The 9,279-nt window shown below is 31.6% G+C and overlaps 1 protein-coding gene across 2 annotated transcripts in view; it reads right to left on the minus strand.

Moving 5' to 3' along the window:
* The window catches only part of LOC117182263 (protein CBFA2T2), a 117,532-nt gene that overhangs the window by 85,930 nt on the left and 22,323 nt on the right, over nt 1-9,279 (minus strand). The gene's annotated exons all lie outside the window — the stretch shown is intronic.

Below are 9,279 nucleotides of genomic sequence, written 5' to 3' on the forward strand. Positions count from 1 at the left end.
TATATAAATATCAAATTACGTACGAGTCTAATGTCATCTAAATCATATTACCGACGAGAACGATACGGGAAAGAGTATACGCGACAGACGTGCGATGCGCACAACTCGAATTTGATTGATTCCATTTCCCACTGGAAGCCACATATTTCGCCTACGTGCTCGGAATGCCTTACACTGGTCCTGCATACCGATTGCTGTTTTAACGAAACACATCCCATTAGTTTTAAAAACACACGAGCCAGGAGCTTAATTACACCTGACGTGAATTCATCCACCAGAATCAAAACGAAAGATATTTCGATACGAAGTTATTGCGATTCAAAGGAAATGAAAAAAAAAACATTGGAAAATATTCTCGACGATCGCAAATTTAGAATTCTTAGCATTAATTCAGGATATTTTTTAAAGTTCACTATCCACATTTTAAAGGTAAGAATATTAAAGCTAAAAGAATTAAAAATATGTTTAATTCGCCAAATTTAACGTTTCCGAAATTTGATGGGACGAAATATGGTTGAATATAAGTATCTTAATTTATTTTCAAAGTTCAAGTAATAAAATATAATTTCACATTTAAAATATTGTATCGCTGATTATTTTAAATTATTTCTAAACTATAGGTTGAGTGACATGACATTATGCGAATGCACCGTCTGTTCTGCACTCAAGAGACTGTCGACTAAAGTCACTTGCATTGATTATTGCTGCCTGTTATATCTCACGTTACTGAGATGAAGCATAATGGAAGTAAGTCGTTCAAGGGACTGTGAAAGGACAAAATTAGAAGACCTAAAGAAGGTAAAATTAAGGAGCTACCAGGCTCATCTTCAAAAGAGTTTCTTAAAAAAAAAAACTTTCTAGAAAATACACAAATTGATTAATCACACTTAATTTCGGAAACTCATTAATGTATTTCGTCACAATTTTAGGATTTAAAAAAATTATACTAATATTTAAGAGTCTATTAATAATTTCGAAGTAATTTAATCTCAGAAGAATCATGTTAAGGAAAAAATTAAATAAAAATAAATAAAACTCAAAATTCCGATTTAATTACAGTTTTTGATGTTTGCTATGAATCGAGTCAAGCAACGGTGATATAAATTGGAACAAGTTTGAAAGCGCGTAGCGTAATTCCTTCGTACCTTGTAGTCTCTAGATCTTATAAGATAGAAAGCCATCACTGGTTCGTAACATCGAAGCCATACCCGCTTGCGAAATACATGCCAAGGTAATTGCGAGCTGGATGTAGAGATCTGCCATTCTTGGATCGCTCCGTGTCCTTAAGACATACGTCGGTTTCGCCGGACAGTTATTGTGATTCCATCGTACCCTGTGGTAATCCGTCTCACGTTCTTCAGCCGTGGCCATATACAGTCGGTTAAATAAGAGCGTGGTCACGATTACTAGCGATCGGTAATTGCGAATGCTGTAATTTTTTTTCATATAGAGGTCAGTATAGTCCTTCATGCTTTATGAAAGAGAATCAGCTGACTGTTCTTTTTAACACGAACCGAGCATTTTTCCAAAATGAGTACCGCATACGGTTCGCACTTCGAAGCAGTTTTTTTGTGCTCTCACCCTAAAGGTCCCAAAATGACCCAAGTGGCTGCTGCGAAATATATGCAAAAGTCGGAACAGTTTGTGAGTAAGTGGGTGAATCGTTTCAAAGAGGTAAAAAATGTCGATGACTTCCCAAATCGCGGTTCTGTCCAAAGTATGCCTCGAAGATGCCAAGCCATTATTGACGCTGAAAGTGATTGGACCTGCTATTAATGTATTTGCATGTAAGTTTTCGATCAAATAAAACAATATTTGAAAGAATTTTGGCATTGAGTCTTTTCATTTTCTTACAACAGTGACCACGCTCTTATTTAAACGACTGTATGTAATTTACCGCGATTATACTGTAAGCCAATATAATTTTTCTGAATGGAAGTAGAAAGCTACTAATTAAGAAGAATAAAAATTGGTCGCATTCTGAATTTGTTTTGTTGAATTAATAGAAGAAAGCTTATTTAAACCGAGAAACATACAAATGGTTGTAATTACAGATAAATGTGAGTCGTGAAAAACATTCTAAAATGAATTCAATTTCTGTGAATTAAAAAAATACCATTTTAAGTTCAATTTTGAATTCTAATTCAAAATAATACAATTGCAAGTTCTTTAATTATGAAAACATTTCAGTAAAAAATAACTTTAATGCTTGAAATTTACAACTACTCAGTTTCCATTGTTTGCATAAAAAATTCGCATAGTCTCGTTTTAAAATTATCTAATCTTAATCCAAACATGTAAAACTGCTCAATTTCGCAAGTCTCTAGTAATCTAGTTAGTCTTATCTTTTTCTGCTCCTCAAGTAAGTTTGCTTTGCCTGGCTCTACTCTCCCATCCTGCGTGCCTGACCAATGTCGGTACAAACTACTTAAAAACTGTCTTGCGATGTACTTAATTTCGACTTTTTATAATTTCTTATATCTCGCTTTTTTCAAATAACCCTGCTAAAAATATGAGGAACCATAAAAAAAAGTCAGGACTTTTGACCATTAGTGACCGATTCCTCACTTTTTTTAGTTCTATCAAATGTGAGATAAATGAAAAAATCAAAAGTTTTTGCAGAATATTGATAGTATAAATTTATAGTAATGAAAAATAATGCAAGATAACATAATTATTAAAATTAAACATGAATTTCTTATCACTATAAGTTGTTCTTGTATCCAGAATTCAATTCCAAAAAGCAAATAGAAGGCTATCATTCCTTAAGGTACTTAGCTAAGTAAACAAGCGTATAGCTACTGAAAATGATATTCGTGCTTCAATAAAAGACCTGGAGCTTTCACGGATACCTTCTAACTCGAATTTTCCACTTGCAGTTGCTTATAGTAATCTGCATTTGTTCATTAATCATAATTCCTCCTTTTTTGTGACGTTCCCGATTCTAAAATTCATCTATGAGAAAATATTTCAGAATAGTTATCTTTGTGAGAAACCAAGGTTATGTTTTATTACCTTAGCTGTCCCCCCCCCCCCCCCCAACCCACGGAAACTTGCTAAGGGCGGCGAGTTTGACCGAAATCGCGCTTGAATTATAAAGATTTACGCCGAATTTACTGGGTATTTCTAAAAAATTCAAGGTTAATTCCAATAAGTCTAGAAATTCATCTACGGCATTATATGACAGAATGTTATGCATTATCTTTTTGCAGGAATAATCACCGATATCCGATATAAATAATGTTAGAGTTAAACTTGAATCCTTTGAAATTCATAATAAATTCTATGGAATTCTTTAGAATCCTCACACTCGCCGACTTTTACAGCTAAGGTGTTGGAAGGGGTGGGGGAGGGGGTACAGATATATAGAGATGAAAAAAATGTAACCCCCAATTATCGCAAAGATCACCCTATAATTTTCTATTCCAGCATATCCTGACAGATATGATCATTTTGTTGTTCGTGTACTGTTTTTGAATAACTTCATGCTGTCATTTTCAAGGTAAAACAAATCTTCATTTTCAAAGTGGTAATTCGAATTACTTTTTAAACTAAATAAAACTATGTTTTTGACGAGAGATATCAATATTTTAATAATGTAGAATATCTTGGGAGAATTCACTTATAGAGCTGTAGGTCAACCTTTCTGTAAATTAAGAATATGTGCAGGTTTAAAATTATGAGAAAAATTTCAGATAGAGCTCTTGCAAGAAATACTCTCATAAATAATAAATTTCATAAATGCAGGTATAGTGATGAGAAAGTACCATATGACAAAAGCCATAAATGCCAGCTTTACGAATCTATACTGGAAGTACAGCGATGAGAAAGCTCCATATGTCAAGAACATGATAATCCCTAGCCTGGTGTTTTTTTTCTGATTCTTTAAAACCTCGAGAGGAGAGTAACAGAACATTAAACAAATTTACTCTTGTAGTCTTGATGTTTTTAAAATCTTTCTTTAGTAAGCATTGACGATTTATTATAATTACTTTAATATGACTAATTCACTATTCGAATTGGAAGATGAAAGAGTTATATATGACTTTAAATTACTTCAAATTCTACGGTTCTAATTTCAATCGCATTTTGAATATGCCAAATTTTAACATTACTTTTATATTTGACATTTTAAATTATAATACTTTTATAAAGCAACTTATAAATCATTACTAAAAATATGGATTATAAGATAAAATATTTACAAAAATGTGTTTAAATTTTTAATTTGTATAATTTATTGACAAACAAATTTAAAAACATTCTTTAAAGAAGAACATTTGCATAGCATATTTTCAATTTAAAAATAATAGCCCGTGCAGAAATCGCCCGATTTCAAACGTTATACCGATCTGGCCCCGATCGAATTTCCCGATCTGGCCCTGATCAGTAGAACCGTGTGGCCCATATCGGTAGAACCGTGTGGCCCATACCTGGGCCCGACCGGGCTAGACCGATTTCCTACTGAAACGCCATCTCCGTGCGCTCGAAGAACTAGTGCTGCTTGTTTTTTTCTGGTAGTGCAATGAAATTCGTATACATAATACTCGTTTAAAATATTCTAGTAATGTTTATAAATGCATAAGGCGAGTAAGCCACGTGTTCAGAGGCACCAAACATCAGTCAGTATACCTCGAAACCTGTGCGAGGAAGATGAGAGTAATTACACTCTGCGGGCGCATTGAAACCTAACCTCAAATAAATTAATAATTAATTAAATTGTTTGACGTAAAATTAGTATATTTACCATGAAATGAGTCAAATATTATTATATGATGAAATTGATTAAGTTCTTTTGTTTTCAATTATTATTAAAGAACTCAAGGTTTTTCGATTTAATGTAGAGTTAGAATCAACAAATCTATTGACAAGAAATGAATTGCAGTATGCACATAATTGTAATGTTTTTAAATTATAAGAGTAAAATATGTGATACAATCGATTATATTATTGATACTTCGATTATGTATTAATAATAAATTTAATACAGAAATACATTAAGGACAAATTTTCATAACATTCCAGCAGTTACTCAACTGCGCATGCGTCGCATTCGGCATATAATTGGTTTCGCGCAAAGCTTAAAATGATAAACGAAGTTTTTTTCTTTTTTATTATAAACAATGCAATTTCAGCTTATAAAAATGGCCATTAGGTCGAAATGAATTAATAATAATAAAAATTAATTAAATGCATATTCTGTAAATAATATTTAAAACAACCAGAAATATTTAATTCAAACATTTTCATTTTTGTTTAAAAATTGTTTGGTCTGTATTTCTTCTTAATCGATTTAAAAAAATAAAACGATCTAATAAATGATGGCGCAATTTTTTGGCAAAAAATTAACTACAACCACCTTCTTGAATTTTTCAAGAAGTAATGCAATTGACAGAAAATTGAATTTATTTGCAATAAAATGTTAATGGATCGTAAATCATAGCTTATTTCCCGATAATTTTCTTTGGAAGCATTCCAAAATGTCAAGTTGTAGGGAATTTTTTTGCGAAGAAACTTTTTCTAATTTGTTAAAAAGTTTTATAGGCAACATTTTTTCAAGAAATTAAAATTGTTACTTAAAATATTTCTGGTTATCATCCATTTTTTTCATAAAAAACAAACCCTTTCCTCGAAAATGATACCATCCAGAATAATTTTACGATTTTCAAAAGTATAATTCAATTTTGTATTCTGAAACCTTTTCTTTTCGTGCCTGTAGTACGTTAATTTTAACTTGAAATAACTTAATTGGAAATTCAAAATATTAAGGTTGCCTTCAAAAGGAGAGAACTATTTGATAGTTTTGTGTTTACTTATATTAAAACTCCATTTGTGAAATTCATGAATGGATTATAATGAGACTCATGGTGTACCGATCGGGCACCGATCCGGTTTCCTAATCGGGTGTACTGATCTAGCCCCGATCTAGGCGTGTGTTTCATGCGCGGCCTGGTCCCGACCAGGATTCCCGATCGGGACCCGACCTAGACATATTTAAATTATTATAAATTGAACCTATGTGGGAACCTATATAGAGAAATAACTTAAGGAATTAGCAGTAATTTCCTATAACAGCTACATATGTACTGTACTTTTTCTGGACCTTTAATATGGTAATATTCTGAAAACAGATTCCATTAAAGAAAATTAAAATCCTATGTAGGGTTTCGTCTAGGAGCAATTCATGGCATTCCAAACACAGGTATGGATATATGATCCCATATAGGTTCCCATATAGGTTCCTATTTGAGTTCCCACAAAAATTGTTAGAAACAAAAACCGTCTAAATAAAGTCAGACATAGGCAAACTAGCGCCAGACCTGGGTGAGATCAGATCTTCCAGAGTATACAATCTAGATAAAGCCAGACCTGGATCAGAACTAACATCATACTGCGATGACATTTTTCCATACGAGTAGGGTTTGTCATACAAATTTGAAGCGCAAAATTTCTATATTCACCGCCACGTGCGCTGGCAGTCATTTCTAGATTCGTTTCAAGGTTTTGCACATAGCCAATTGAAAAATGTTAATTTTCAAGCATTTAAAATTAATGTTGCATAACTGGATGCTAAAAATGTACAAAAGTTTCAATTAGAGACATTTTTAATTAAATTTTGAAATTTATTATTGCAAAATGTCTGAGTATTAAAAAATTAAGAAAAAATACAAATTTAAACCTGATTAATTCGGAAATGCTAAAATTAAGGCCTTAAATAAATGAAAGACGTTTTTAGTTCACAGCCTAATCTTACCAATAAATAAGAATATTAATTGGTAATTAGACTTATACGTAGGTGTAACTTCCAATTTTATTAATTGCATATAAAAGTTTTATAAATGAAATATAATTCAATTTTTGAAATGGTTAATAATAAGAATTTTCAATTAAATTAATTAATTAATTAATAATTTGAATTTTTCAAAGTCGACAAAGAAAGTTCTTATTGATTTAAATCGTTGCAACATTAAAATAATTAAAGACAAATAGTTTATATTTTGTAGCCTGACGAGCGATTTCAAATTCATGCACTTGTGTTAACATTGTAAAACTTTCCTAAAATGATATGCCAGTTATAAAACTACTAAGCTAAAGTTTTATAGACGCAATGGAAAACGTGATTGAATTTCTGTAATTGAAGAGAAAAAATAGCTTCAAATAGCTTTCAGTGTTCTGTAAGTGAGACCCTGAAAGCTTTTTCACACTTTCGTAGTACAGCGTAAGGCAAGAAGCGGGGAAAAAACAAGAGTTAACTGCCATGCGCCTTAAATTTCCTTCCCGTAATTAGAAAAGTTCAGCGACATAAGAAAAGGAAGTGGTGTTGCAACGACGATTTCAGACCATAATATTCTCTAGGCAACAGCTCGAGGAAAAGTCGAAAGGTATAACATTTACACTGCTCCTAAAAGTCGAAAACTTCGCAACCGTTCAGCTAGAAGAAGCGGGTTTTTATATTTATCGAGAATTTTTAAATTAAGATTTTCAGTTTTTATACTCTCTTTTTAAAGTGCAATTTTCTCCCATAACGTGTTCAATTCAATGAATTTCTTTGGCCGTAAAATTGAAAAAATATTTAAAAATTAAGTAAGTTAAAAAAAGAATTATATTCTGGCTAAAAACAATTTTCGTATAAAATCTGGTAAAAAATCGAGAAATGTATAACTGTAGAGATATATTTATTTTTTAGAATAACAAAAAAATTGCCTTAGGGTTTTCAACCTTGGATTAAAATGTCTGCTTGATGTTTGGTTCAGAGCGCTCCACGTGCGTTTGAAAGCACATGCTTGTGCTGTCAGAATCCAGATGCGATACTGATGTGCATAAAAATTGCGTGCCTCAGGCCTGTCTGTTAATGAAAACAGTCATCTCTGATCTCAATTTTTCAAAATTTATTAATTCTCTTCAAAGACATAAATAAATAACCAAATTCTTTTACTAGTACTTTAAGTTTTCTATTTCATAATTAAATTTAAATCAAAATTCGGTTCATAGTCAGTTCTAAATGAACTGAACTTTGTTTCAACTAAAAGCGGAGTGGCGTTGTTTTAAACAAAAAATACGTTTCTTTTGTTTATAATTAATTCAATCTTGTTTCAAGTGTTATCGCGTTGGGGGACACTTCAACCGAAAATTGACTTATGTACTTTCGTTCATTTCTTTCAAAACTAGCCTGCTCTTGGTTCAATTCAAACCGAGTTGGGTTAGCTTTTAAGAAAAATGTTTTTTTTTTGGTTGTTTATTTTCTTCAAAAACATAAGTTTTGTTCAACTTAAACCTAATTATCATATAAAAACAGGCTTAGAAAATGTAGGAAATTTTAGAGCTATAATTTTTAGGAATATTGTATTTTAATTGCTTTGTTGATACAGGTATTGACGATTTTGAAATTCGTGTTATCGCAGAAATTGAATGGTTTTGCTGATTTCACTCGCAGGCGCTAATCGAGCAGAAGCTGTCAATGTCATATCGAGAACACGATTTCGCGGCTTCCATACAAACTTTCGCCCCTGGAAACCATCGGTAAATTTTGCATGAATACGTGAATAATAATATATTAACGATTTTTTTATGAGAAAAAAAATTATTATAAATGGATAGAGATTTTTACTTTGATGTAGGATGCACTATATTAAATTAACATATAGCAACAAAAAAATTCACAAGAGATTGATTGCGCAAAAAAAAGGTTGTTCGAAGTAACACTAACCCGGTTCATCTTAAGCCAAAATTCAATTAATTTTGGCTTAAGATGCCCACTCTAGGTTAGGAACAATCCCAAAGCAGTTTATGCTGAATGAATAATGAGTTTATTTTAAATCCCATTTTGGTTCGAATTTACACCAGTCTAGTTCATCGTGAGGCAAAATTCAATCCATTTTTATTGAGAAGAAATCCAAATTTTTTTCAAAACTCCCCCAACTATTTTAAATTCAATAAAAAATAGGTTAGTATTGATATAAATGTAGGGAAATGAACTTATATTAGTTTAAAATGACCCTAACATGGTTTATGTTGAATGAGATCACCCAAAATCGTTTTACCTTATTTTAAATTTATTTTCATATCTTAAATCCTAAAGAGTTTAAATGTGAAATAAAAATAAAAATTGTCTTATTCTTTTTTTCCTTTATGATAAGCGCATATTTGCCAAGTGCTCCAATTTCAGAACTGCTGAGCATCGAGAAATAAACGCGAAGAAGTTATGAAAGGAATAAATGATTTTAACCCTTGTTGCGTAAAAAAAAAAATTATTTTGAGGTTAGAGTTTACATATAACCC

This window comes from Belonocnema kinseyi, chromosome 10 (assembly GCF_010883055.1).
Source record: "Belonocnema kinseyi isolate 2016_QV_RU_SX_M_011 chromosome 10, B_treatae_v1, whole genome shotgun sequence".
NCBI classification, from domain to species: Eukaryota; Metazoa; Arthropoda; class Insecta; order Hymenoptera; family Cynipidae; genus Belonocnema; species Belonocnema kinseyi.